Raw genomic sequence first — 14,077 nt, 5'->3', positions numbered from 1 at the left:
CTTTTATTAAGGATTATATTAATGGGTTGCCTTTTACCGTTGCACATGATGTTTTTGATAGATATAATATGCATGTGCTTGCTGCTCCTACTAGAAATTATTATGAGAGGGGAACTATATCTCCACCTCTCTATGTTTCCAACACGAAAAAATTGCAAGAAACTGTTTATACTATGCATTGGCCTTTACTTTGTGTGCATGAATTGTTCTTTTATGACATGTCGATGCATAGGAAGAGAGTTAGACTTCGTTATTGCATGATATATGTTACTTTGTGCTCACTACTAAGTTATAAATCATTGTTAATTAAAACTGGCTTTGATATACCTTGGGATCCGGGTGGATTCACTACTTGAGCACTATATGCCTAGTTTAATGGCTTTAAAGAAAGCGCTGCCAGGGAGACAACCCGGAAGTTTTAGAGAGTCATTTATTTCTGTTGAGTGCTTTCATATAGTTTAAAAACAACAAAAATAAAGAGGGGAACCCAAAACTTTTTCTAAAAGAAAAGTGAAAGTGAGAGAGACGAGCATTGTGGAAGTGGGGGACGTCCTTGAACTTTGTTCATGCCCATGGGAACTTTGCGAATCTTAATTACAGAAACTTTTCAATAAAAATAATTATCCCCTTGTAAAATTCCATTGTATTATAAAAATAATGTGCCAAGGTTTGCCTTTAGGATGTTTACATTTGCTTGATGGTTTGTACAGTGCAGGACAGAAAGTTTGGCTGTAGAGCGTGATTTTACATTTTTAGCTGGAAGATCAAATGGTTCTGATTCTTTTTGCACTGTCTTCCTATACAAATTGTTTATTTTTCCAAATTTTGGTAGAATTTTTCAAGTATCCGAAGTATGGTGAATGTTCAGATTATTACAGACTGTTCTGTTTTAGACAGATTCTGTTTTTGATTCATAGTTTGCTTGTTTTGATGAAAAGATCAATTTATATTAGTGGATTAAGCCACGAAAAAGTTATATTACAGTAGACACAATGAAAAAACAAAATATGAATTGGTTTGCAACAGTACTTAGAGTAGTGATTTGCTTTATTATACTAACGGATCTTACCGAGTTTTCTGTTGAAGTTTTGTGTGGATGAAGTGTTCGATGATTGAGAAGGTTTCGAAGTGAGAAGAAGGAAGAGAGGCAAGAGCTCAAGCTTCGGGATTCCCGAGGCACCCCAAGTAAATATTCAAGGAGACTCAAGCGTCTAAGCTTGGGGATGCTGGGAAGGCATCCCCTCTTTCTTCAACAAGTATCGGTATGTTTTCGGGTTCGTTTCGTCCATGCGATATGTGCAATCTTGGAGCGTCTTTTGCATTTAGTTTTCACTTTTCTTTTATGCACCATGCTGGTATGAGATAGTCCTTGGTTGATTTATACAATTCTCTTTGCACTTCACTTATATCTTTTGAGTGTGGCTTTATAGAATGCTTCATGTGCTTCACTTATATCGCTTGAAGTTTGGATTGCCTGTTTCTCTTTACATAGACAACCGCCATTTATAGAATGCTCTTTTGCTTCACTTATATTTGTTAGAGCATGGGTATATCTTTTGTAGAAAGAATTAAACTCTCTTGCTTCACTTATATCTATTTAGAGAGATGACAGGAACTGGTCATTCACATGGTTAGTCATAAAATCCTACATAAACTTGTAGATCACTGAATATGATATGTTTGATTCCTTGCAATAGTTTTGTGATATAAAGATGGTGATATTAGAGTCATGCTAGTGGGTGGTTGTGAATTGTAGAAATACTTGTGTTGAAGTTTGTGATTCCTGTAGCATGCACGTATGGTGAACCGTTATGTGATGAAGTCGGAGCATGATTTATTTATTGATTGTCTTCCTTATGAGTGGCGGTCGGGGACGAGCGATGGTCTTTTCCTACCAATCTATCCCCCTAGGAGCATGCACATAGTACTTTGTTTCGATGACTAATAGATTTTTGAAATAAGTATGTGAGTTCTTTGTGACTAATGTTGATTCCATGGATTATACGCAATCTCACCCTTCCACCATTGCTAGCCTCTCTAGTACCGTGCAACTTTCGCCGGTACCATAAACCCACCATATACCTTCCTCAAAACAGCCACCATGCCTACCTATCATGGCATTTCCATAGACATTCCGAGATATATTGCCATGCAACTTTCATCGTCATCATATACATGACTTGAGCATTCATTGTCATATTGCTTTGCATGATCGTAAGATAGCTAGCATGATGTTTTCATGGCTTGTCCGTTTTTTGATGTCATTGCTACGCTAGATCTTTGCACATCCCGGTACACCGCCGGAGGCATTCATATAGAGTCATATCTTTGTTCTAGATATCGAGTTGTAATATTGAGTTGTAAGCAAATAAAAGTGCGATGATCATAATTATTAGAGCATTGCCCCAGTGAGGAAAGGATGATGGAGACCATGATTCCCCCATAAGTCGGGATGAGACTCCGGACTTTACAAAAAAATAAAAGAGGCCAAAGAAGCCCAAATAAAAAAAGAGGCCAAAGAAGCCCACCAAAAAAATATAAAAAAATGAGATAAAAAGAGAGAAGGGGCAATGTTACTATCCTTTTACCACACTTGTGCTTCAGAGTAGCACCATGTTCTTCATATAGAGAGTCTCTTGAGTTATCACTTTCATATACTAGTGGGAATTTTCATTATAGAACTTGGCTTGTATATTCCGATGATGGGCTTCCTCAAATGCCCGAGGTCTTGATGAGCAAGCAAGTTGGATGCACACCCACTTAGTTTCAGTTAGAGCTTTCATACACTTATAGCTCTAGTGCATCCATTGCATGGCAATCCTTACTCACTCACATTGATATCTATTGATGGGCATCTCCATAGCTTGTTGATACGCCTAGTTGATGTGAGACTATCTTCTCCTTTTTGTCTTCTCCACCATCATATTCTATTCCACCTATAGTGCTATGTCCATGGCTCACGCTCATGTATTGCGTGAAAGTTGAAAATGGTTGAGAACCTCAAAAGTATGAAACAATTGCTTGGCTTATCATCGGGGTTGTGCATGATGTGAATATTTTGTGTGGTGAAGATGGATCATAGCCAGACTATATGATTTTGTACGGATAACTTTCTTTGGCCATGTTATTTTGAAAAGACATGATTGCTTTATTAGTAGGCTTGAAGTATTATTGTTTTTATGTAAAATGATAGATTATTGCTTTGAATCACTCATGTCTTAATATTCATGCCATGATTAGATTACATGATCAAGATTATGCTAGGTAGCATTCCACATCAAAAATTATCTTTTTTATCATTTACCTACTCGAGGACGAGCAGGAATTAAGCTTGGGGGTGCTGATACGTCTTCGTCCTATCTATAATTTTTGATTGTCCCATGCCAATATTATTCAACTTTCATATACTTTTGGCAACTTTTTATACTATTTTTGGGACTAACATATTGATCCAGTGCCCAGTGCCAGTTCCTGTCTGTTGCATGTTTTTGGTTTCGCAGAATATCCATATCAAACAGTGTTGGGGATATTACTACTGGGCGTAAACCGGTCAGGACAAGCCGGGTTAACTTCATCAGCAGTTGAGTGTGATAAAAGCCCATGAGGGTAGATGAGGGCTAAAGGCCCATAATCGGTTTAAGCCCTATAGCTATAAACCGGCGTCGGTATGTAACTTGTGTTAAAAGTTAGGAATAGTGGAGACCGAACCGGACGCATCTATGAGCCGGTATCGGGACTCTGTAAACCAACGGGCGTCCCCATGTATATAAGGGGACGACCCGGCGGCGGTTCAAGGGGGAGACAATAACTCGAGTCATAGGCAAAGCTTATTTGCTCCCTAGTCGTCGAAACACCCATCAATTCCATCACAACTAGACGTAGGATTTTACCTTCATTGAAGGGGCGAACTAGTATAAACTCTCTTGCGTCCTTGTGTCCGCTTTAACTCCTTCAAGCTAACCCGTAACGATGGCTCCACGACTAAGTCCTTTCTCTAGGACATCTACCGTGACAAAACCATGACAGTTGGCACCCACCGTGGGGCTATCGCACGATGGTTTCCGGTTCTTGGAGGGCCGCTTTGAAGGACTCGAGGGCTACACTGTAGGCCGGATGACTAAGAGTCGTCGTGGCAAACTCTACATCGACGACCAGGCTGGGGCCCCGAGGCCAGCTCAATTGAGTACGGGTACCGGGTCCCCTTTGGTAGCATTCATGTTTTCATTGGCAAGATCGGTGAACCGGGCCCTGAGCCGGACATCTGCACCGACCTCGTCGAGACGGCTCAGCGTACGCGATCCACACGGGTTAAACCGGCCATGAAGCATGCCTTCGTGGGAATGATCCATGGAGGGAGTTATGAGGATGGATCGGAGCTTCGCGGGGCGACTGCCGTTCGTTCCGGTGACGAATCTTCGACCGGAGAAACCGAATCTCTTTATCAGCTACAAGATGGCCGGATTCAGAGCTGTTCCTATGGCGATAGTATTCCGGACCCCTCTGATCTACCTAACCGGGTTGGAATATTCATGACCGGAACACAAGCAGCGCTTCACTCTTCGACAGTCGCGGCAACGGTTGCTGGGGCGGGAGGCCCTGTGCGCCCACCGGCTCAGGTTCTATCAGAACTATTTGATGCGTTGGCTGTGCTTATGGCAGAAGTCAATCCGCCAGATCAGGATGCTCACAACACGGAGATTGCAAAGGTAAAGGAACAAATCACCCAGGCCAAAACGGATCTGGCGGCTGAGGACACTAGGATGGCCGCAGAGCAGGCTGCTTTAGACGCACGGGCCTACAGGCTTATGTTGGATCAGAGCGCGTCGCATGAAGTCATGAGGAGGAAGCACCGGTCCCGCTTACCTCCGGTTTTTGAGGCCAGAGACCTTTTCAACACTCCAGGACCAAGAGCCAGTAATCCGCCAGAGGGGAACCGGGCAGAAGCCCCTGGGACCGGTGCACCGGTTCAGCCCCGTCAGATGGATCCGCCTCGTCAAAACACCGTTATACCTCGGGATGCTTTAACACCTCCGGGTCACTACTCCAACCCAATGGACAATCTTGTTGCCGCTGCTGCACGACTGGAGGCCATTCCAATTGAAGGTGACTCGCCGCAAGCAGTAGAGACGCGACGGGTCAAGGAACTTCTAAGGACAGCTTTGGCCCAACAGGAGGCGTACTCGTACAGCCGCGACCGAATCCGCTCGACCCCCCGTCCAAGCCGGAGCTATAGCAGACATATGGATAAACCAGCAATGTCGAGTAATGAACAACGTGGAGCACCCCATGGTAACAACCCGACGGGTGGTGCTGATGACGCTCAGGAAGTGGTGAACCGGGCCCGAGCGCGTAGGGAGGCCGAGTTAGCCGCACAACATCAGGCTCGGCAGCTCCCGCCGGTTTGTCCAACCATTTCGATCAAACCTGGTGTTACTTCTTGTTCTTTGGGGGTGCCTTGCCTCGTCCCCGCTTTACACAACATGCGCTTGCCCAAGGATTTCAAAGGCCCACGCAAGGTACCAAATTATACGGCAGATCAACCACCAGAGACATGGGTAGAGAGCTATGAGATGGCCATGGAGATGCTTGATGTGGATGACACGGCGTGTGCGAAATACTTCACCATGATGCTTGAAGGAACGGCCCATACTTGGTTAAAAAGCTTGCCCGCTAATTCTATCAGTTCATGGGCCCAATTACGAGCCCGGTTTATCAACAATTTCAAGGATACCTGTAAACAGCCTAAGTCGATAGTGGACTTAGCTGCATGCGTCCAGGAGGAAGGAGAGTCAACGACTCATTGGGTGCGCCGGGTTTCACAAGTGTTGCACTCCTCAGACCGCATCAACACTGACACCGCGGTATTAACCCTAGAAGGCAACTGCCGATTTGGGCCCTTGAAGTTGAAATTGGGACGGATGAAACGTCATTGCACCGACATGGGGACCCTCATGGCCGCTTTGGTAAAATATGATGATTCTGATAGTACCAAGGATCCCGAATCTGATGATGACAAGATAGGGAAGGGGAAGAAGAACGGCAGCTCCAAAGGTCAGCAGCATCACTGGGTAGGCAATGGCGGAGGAGGCAAGCGTAAAGCAGATGGTAACATGGATTTTGTGGCTAATACCAACGTACAGGACAATGGCCAGCGGCGCAAGGGTAGGCCGAAAAATCATAGTGGAGCGCCCAACCCCAACCCAAACCGCCTAAACTATCTGCTAAGCCAGCCCTGTCCAAGACATGGGACGAAGGAGGAGCCAACAAACCACCTTTGGAAGGATTTCTTTATTATGCAGGAGTTCAAAAATTCTAATAATTTCCGGTATGATCACGGATCTGGCAGTGGCTCAGGGTCCGGGCCGGGTTACGGTGGAGGAAGTTCCGGTTCAGGATTTAATGGTAATCCGGGCGGACATAATGGTCAAAATAGTCAGAACAACCAGGGTGGTTACAACCAACAGCAGCAACAGTCAGGTTACCAAAGCAACCCAAAGCAGTTGAGTAATGGGCAGTACCATGTCTTTACCACTAGCTTGGACAAGCAAGACCGGAAGGTTCAGAGGCGGGCAATCAACTCTGTTGAACCGGCCACACCCCGTTATCTATGTTGGTCTGAACAGCCAATCACCCACTCCAGGTCGATAATCCGGGTCAGTTGGCTCTGGTGGTGGCGCCTCAGGTGGGAGGTTATAAGTTCACCAAGGTGCTCATGGATGGAGGGATCAGCATTAACATCCTATACTATGAGACATTCCGTCGTATGGGACTAACAAATAAGAATCTCAAACCATCCAATATAGTATTCCACGGTGTAGTGCCTGGCAGATCATCATATCCCGTTGGTAAGATAGCTCTTGAAGTGGCCTTTGGGGATGATCATGATTCCAGGTCAGAAACATTAACGTTTGAAGTGGTAAAAATCCAATGTCCATATCATGCCCTGTTTGGGCGTCCGGCATACGCCAAGTTTATGGCTCGGCCCTGTTATGTGTATTTGCAGCTCAAGATGCTAGGTCACAAGGGGATAATAACGGTTGACGAAAGCCGCAAAATCGCTTTGGAATGCGAGGAAGGAGATGCGGCTTGTGCCACCGAGGAGTTGAAGTACTATAAAGACAATGTTGATCCGGCGGACATGACTCCGTTGAATAAGCCAACTACGGAGCATGATCCGGCCCTGAAGTTCAAATCGGCAGCAGAAACTAAGCTTGTTGACTTCGTACCTGGCGACTCGTCCAAGCAGTTCAGCATTAGTGCCAACTTGGATCCGAAATAGGAAAGCGCGCTCATCGAGTTCATCCGTGAGAATCGGGATATTTTTGCATGGAAGCCCTCTAACATGCCAGGTGTACCGAGGGAACTCGCTGACCACACACTTAATGTGGATCCTAAGTACAAACCGGTGAAACAGTTCCTCCGCCGGTTTAACGAAGAAAGACGCAAGGCGATTGGAGAAGAGGTAGCCAGGCTCTTAGCAGCTGGTTTTATTGTTGAAGTTTTTCACCCTGAGTGGCTTGCCAATCCGTTGCTAGTCCTTAAGAAAAAGGGCACCTGGCATATGTGTGTGGATTACACAGATCTTAATAAAGCTTGTCCAGCAGATCATTTTGCCCTCCTCCGTATTGATCAAATCATTGATGCTACGGCGGGTTGTGAGCGTTTAAGTTTTTTGGATGCATATTCTGGCTATCATCAGATCAAAATGGCAGTTAAGGACCAGGAGAACACGGCATTCACAACTCCCTTTGGAGCCTTCTGCTATGTGTCTATGCCCTTTGGGCTCAAAAGTGCACAGGCAACTTATCAACGGTGTGTACAAAATTGTCTTCACAAGCAGATTGGCCGTAATGTACATGCTTACGTGGATGATGTCGTGGTTAAATCCAGGGAGAAGGAGACTCTGGTTGATGATTTGAAGGAAACCTTTGATAACCTAAGGACGTACAAGATGATGCTTAATCCGGACAAGTGTGTCTTTGGTGTACCGGCGGGCAAGTTATTGGGTTTTCTGGTGTCCAACAGGGGAATTGAGGCTAATCCAGAGAAGATCACAGCCATCACCTCCCTGGCTAAACCGAAGTGTATCAATGATGTTCAACGCCTGGCAGGGCGGATTGCCGCGTTAAGCCGGTTTATCAGCCGCCTTGGTGAGAAGGCGATCACTTTGTATCAGATGTTGAAGAAGACGGATCAGTTCGTCTGGAGTTCTGCTACTGATGAAGCATTTGAGGACTTAAAGCGGCAATTAGCCAATCCGCCTGTGCTCGCCGCTCCCATTGACAAGGAGCCGTTACTGTTATACGTTGCTGCTAATGCTCGTGCGGTCAGTGTGGCTATTGTGGTGGAACGAAAGGAGGCAGGTAAGGAGCATCCGGTTCAACGTCCGGTCTATTATATCAGCGAGGTACTCATTGAGTCCAAGCAAAGGTATCCGCATTGGCAGAAGCTGGTGTACGGAGTTTTTATGGCAAGCCGGAAGCTTAAGAAATACTTCCAAGGGCACCCAATTTCGGTGGTCAGTTCTGCTCCTTTGGGAGATATCATCCAGAACCGAGAAGCAACTGGCCGGATTGCAAAGTGGGCTATAGAGCTGGGGCCGTACGGTTTGAAATATGTGCCTCGGATAGCGATTAAGTCTTAGGCACTTGTTGATTTCATCAATGATTGGACGGAAATGCAAGCACCTGAAGAAAAACCGGATCATACGTATTGGACCATCCATTTTGACGGATCCATGCAGTTGGAAGGCTCGGGAGCTGGAGTCATATTAACTTCCCCACGAGGTGATAAGTTTTGTTATGTTCTCCGTTTAATGTTCCCTTGTACTAACAATGCAGTTGAGTATGAAGCCTTGCTCCATGGTCTTCGGATGGCTAAGGAGATGAATCTAAGTCGAGTTAAGTGCTTCGGTGATTCGGACCTTGTGGCTCAGTAAGTGTCTGGCACTTGGGACTCCAAGGACCCACTCATGGTAGCATATCGTCGTGAGGTGGACATTGTTGCAGGTTATTTCAGAGGCTATCAAGTGGACCACATGGACCGGCGGAAAAATGAAGCGGCGGACGCTTTAAGCCGGCTGGGCCCTCAGCGCAAACTGGTCCCACCCAATGTTTTTCTGGATGTGCTGCACAACCCATCGGTGAAGATCCCTGGTGAAGAGGATTTGGCCATTCCTGATCCGGAGGCTCAATTGGTGGCAGTTCTTCATGTTATTCCGGAATGGACGCTTCCTTATCTGGTATACATGAACCACGGCGAGTTGCCAGAAGATGAGATTCTGGCCCGGCAGATAATCCGGCGATCCAAGTCCATGGCTGTCATCAACGGTGAGTTGCATCATTGTAGTATATCAGGAGATTTTCAACGTTGCGTGTCTCCTGAAGAAGGCCGTGAAATTTTGTGTGAGATCCACGAAGGAGATTGTGGTCACCACGCCGGTTCAAAGTCTCTGGTGGCTAAAGCGTTTCGCCATGGTTTCTATTGGTTAACTGCTCATGCTGATGCGAAGGATCTGGTCAGATGATGTGACGGTTGCCAAAGGTTTTCAAGATGTGCTCATGTACCGGCTCAAGAATTGAGGATGATTCCAATTACTTGGCCGTTTGCGACTTGGGGGCTGGATATGGTTGGGCCTTTCAAAAGGTCCAAAGATAAGAAGACCCACCTCCTAGTGGCGGTGGACAAGTTTACAAAGTGGGTGGAGGTAGAACCTGTTAGCAAGTGTGATGCGGCCACGACGGTTCAGTTCATCAAAAAGGTGATTTTCCGGTTTGGCTTTCCACACAGTATTATCACAGATAATGGTACCAATTTATCCAAAGGTGCTATGAAGGAGTTCTGCGAACGGGAGCACATCCGGCTCGACATTTCATCAGTGGCACATCCACAGTCCAATGGTCAAGCAGAAAGAGCTAATCAAGAGATCTTGAAAGGAATCAAGCCCCGGCTCATGGTTCCTTTACAGAGAACGCCGGGTTGTTGGGTAGAAGAATTACCATCTGTGTTATAGAGCATCAATACAACACCCAACAGATCAACAGGATACACACCGTTCTTCATGGTTTATGGAGCGGCGGCGGTTCTCCCCGGTGAAATCCGTCATGACTCACCTCGTGTCACGGCCTATGTTGAAGCGGACAATGAGACGGCATGGCAAGATGCTTTGGACCGGTTGGATGAAGAGCATGACATCGCAGCCGCCCGGTCGGCGATTTACCAGCAGGATCTTCGTCGTTATCACAGTCGCCGAGTCAGAACCAGAGCCTTCCAGGAAGGAGATTTGGTGCTTCGGCTCATCCAAGATCAGACTGATATGCATAAGCTATCCCCACCTTGGGAGGGGCCTTTCGTGGTCAGCAAGAATCTGCACAACGGGTCGTACTATCTGATCGATATTCGAGAGCATAAGGACTCACGTACATCAGAAGAAGAGACTAACAGGCAGTGAAATATAGCTCATCTTCGGCCTTACTATACCTGAGCCATTGGCTATACTTATGTACATACAATGTATATATTATGATTAAGTATAATAAACCGGAATCTCAGCTAAAGCGGGGTATCTGTTCTTTTACATCATGTGAGGTTACACGGAGTTGCTCTAAAGCGGCCTCCGGTTTACCCCTTGAGTTCGCTTTGCTAAAAGCATCGTGTTATATCACTTGGAAGATTGGTCGTGTCCGAACCAATACCATGCCTCTTGATAGGCTAATGCCACCAGATCACTTGGGGACTTGGTCATGTCTGAACCAGTCATGCCTCTCGATCGGCCTAAGGCCACAGAATCACTTGGGGGCTTGGTCGAACCCGAACCATGACCACGCCATTTGGTCGGCATAAATGCCACAAGAATCACTTGGGGACCTGGCTAACTAGAACCATAGTTACACCTAACTGGAGCTTGGTCGTGTTTGGCCATGGTTACGCCATTTGATCAGCTTAAATAAATCTTTTTTGGCAAACATTTTTGTTGTTGCTTTTGCTTCATACTTTTCTTTGAAGGGGGGTTTTTGCTTTTTATTGTGTTCTTTAAACCGACAAAGTTTTTTAACCAATCAATTGACGGAACACAGTTCACGTCAATCAGGAGACTATTTGTCCGGTTTGATCCTTGTTGTTAACATCCTCTTATGGAGTAACACGGTGTTCATTATAACCTGGCATGGTTTACATGGTAACCAGTGTCATATACATATATAGGAGTTGTGATTTCCTCCAACAGTGTGGGTTTGCAAAAGCTCCGCTTCAAGGTTGACCAATCCAACTTCACACTCAATGGTGGCAGAAAGTATTTTGGAAAGTTCATTACCACAGGAAGAACAAGTTGTGCGCGAAGGCATATCAACATCAAAGGTATCAGCTAGCCTATTACAAGGCAACATGGTGCCATAATAACATAATTGTTTTGCACAAAGGAGAGACAGTTTTAAAACCGGCTTCCGGTTTAAGCTTGGCCACCAGCCTGGCCTGATGGTTGTGGGTCATCCTGCGCCACTTCAGCTTCTGTTTCTCTACCCAGTGGCTGAAAATCCACAGTTATCCAGTCGATTCCCATAAATGCTTGAAAAACAGCTTCGTCATGGATTAGCGAAGACGGGTCAATATCGGGAGCATAAGTATGCTTACGGATTGGAGGGATCAGGTTTTTCGATTCATGGATTGGTGCAGCTATTCGCTTGTTCTGGCTGTCATATTGGGCTTGATAATGAGACAAATCTACTTCCTCAGCCAGTTGACAAGCTAACGAACGTACCTCCCGGTTTATGGCTCGCAGATCCGCTTCACCAAATTCTGACCCGTCTTCCTTCAAACTGGGATAACCTTGAGCCGCTTCAATAGGATCAAAATCCGGCACCCGGGCTTTTACCCGGATTAAAGCATTGATTGCACCGGTTCGAGCAGCAGATTTCTTCAGCTCTTCAACCCGGGCAGGAAGCACTGACAGTTTCATCAAAGTATCTTGAATCAAAGTGGGCGCCGATTTGTTATGAGACGCGGTACAGATGATCCGCTGGACACCAGTATACAATTGTTCAACCAAGTTATAGGCGGCTTTCAATTTCTTCCGCACATCTGACCCCAAGTGACCAATGCGTGTCCCTGAAATACCATAAAAGGTTAATAAACCGGCGACTCTGTAAGAAGGCAGAACCAATTCAGAAGGCAAGCTGGCTTACCAAAGATAGCAGTGGTCATAGCATGAACGTGCCGCTTTATGCTAGTCAGTTCATCCGTCACGGGTTTCAGTGCAGCCTCGACATCCTCTGCTCATTTGATCAAAGTGGACTTTGCAGTGGCCCAATCCGCCTGTTTCTTCTTGAAGTTCTCCTTAAGTTGTTCCATGGCGCTTAAGGCACTGGCCAATTCCTCTTTTGCCTTGGAGGTTTCAGCCTGTTGGGTTTTTAGGTTTTCTCGCAGATCGATGACTTGGCTTTCTTTCGCCTTCAGCTCCGCCTGCAGGCATACAGATATATTTTTCAACAAATCGGTAGAAGGATTCAAGTACCAATCACATAACAAGTTATGCGCTTAGCACTTGGGGGCTAATGCATATTCGATCTTCATCTTTCAATTGTTTACAAAGTCCCAAGCTCAATACAAGTATTCAACTTGGCATTTGGGGGCTAATGGCTATTTGATCATATGTATTCTGATGCGGCAGTTTCAATTATTTAAAGTACCGGTTTAACTACGCTAAGTTGAACCGGCCCTTGGGGACTACATCAGCAAATTTCAAAGCATCAAGATTCATATTATTAAGTCCCGATTTGAAAGAATATTTCAAATTGGCCCTTAGGGGCTAGGAGAGTCAGCAAGAATGAAAGCATACAAGCAGGAAGAAGCATATGGAAGTTACCTCATATTTATCCTTCATCATGTTAACCAGACCGGCTTCATAGTCACAGCTGGTATACAGCCGGTTCAGATAGCCGGAATGGATATCTTGGGCGTTCAGAGCAGTGTAAGCCATCAGATCAGCATTCCACTTGCCTTTGCCAAAAGCAGCTAATTCTTCCTTGGAAAATTCTGGAAGAAAAATCCATGCAAGATGGTGCCCGAGGTGGTCATGAGGCAGGGGGGCGCGCCTGCCCCGCTGGGCGTGCCCCCTACCCTCGTGAGCCACCCGTAAGGCGGTTGATGCTCTTCTTTTGCCGCAAGAAAGCTAATTTTCGGAAAAAAATCACGGCGAAGGTTTCAGGCCAATCGGAGTTACGGATCTCCCTATATACACGAAACGGTGAAACAGAGCCAGGAGGGAACGTAGAAATAGAAAGAGACAGAGAGACAGATCCAATCTTGGAGGGGCTCTCACCCCTCCCACGCCATGGAGGCCAAGGACCAGAGGGGAAACCCTTCTCCCATCTAGGGAGGAGGTCAAGGAAGAAGAAGAAGAAGGGGGGGGGGCTCTCCCCCTTGCTTCTGGTGGCGCCGGAGTGCCACCGGGGGCCATCATCATCACCGCAATCTTCACTAACAACTTCACCACCATCATCACCAACTCTTCCCCCCTCTATGCAGCGGTGTAGCCTCCTCTTACCCGCTGTAATCTCTAATTAAACATGGTGCTCAACGCTATTTATTATTTCCCTATGATGTATGGCTATCGTATGATGTTTGAGTAGATCTGTTTTGTCCTAATGGCTATTTGATGATCAAGATTGGTTTGAGTTGCATGTTTTATTATTGGTGCTGTCCTATGGTGCCCTCCGTGTCGTGCAAGCATGAAGGATCCCCGCTTTAGGGTGTTGCAATATGTTTATGATTTGCTTATGGTGGGTGGCGTGAGTGAACAGAAGCACAGACCCGAGTAAGTAGGTTGTTTGCGTATGGGATAAAGAGGACTTGATGCTTTAATGCTATGGTTGGGTTTTACCTTAATGATCTTTAGTAGTTGCGGATGCTTGCTAGAGTTCCAATCATAAGTGCATATGATCCAAGTAGAGAAAGTATGTTAGCTTATGTCTCTCCCTCAAATAAAATTGTAATAATGATTACCGGTCTAGTTATCGATTGCCTAGAGACAAATAACTTTCTCGTAACAACAAACTCTCTACTAAACCTAACTTAGTTGTGT

The sequence above is a fragment of the Triticum dicoccoides genome, chromosome 2A (genome assembly GCF_002162155.2).
Source record: "Triticum dicoccoides isolate Atlit2015 ecotype Zavitan chromosome 2A, WEW_v2.0, whole genome shotgun sequence".
In the NCBI taxonomy this organism is placed as follows: domain Eukaryota; kingdom Viridiplantae; phylum Streptophyta; class Magnoliopsida; order Poales; family Poaceae; genus Triticum; species Triticum dicoccoides.
Note: the sequence above shows the minus strand (reverse complement) of the source record.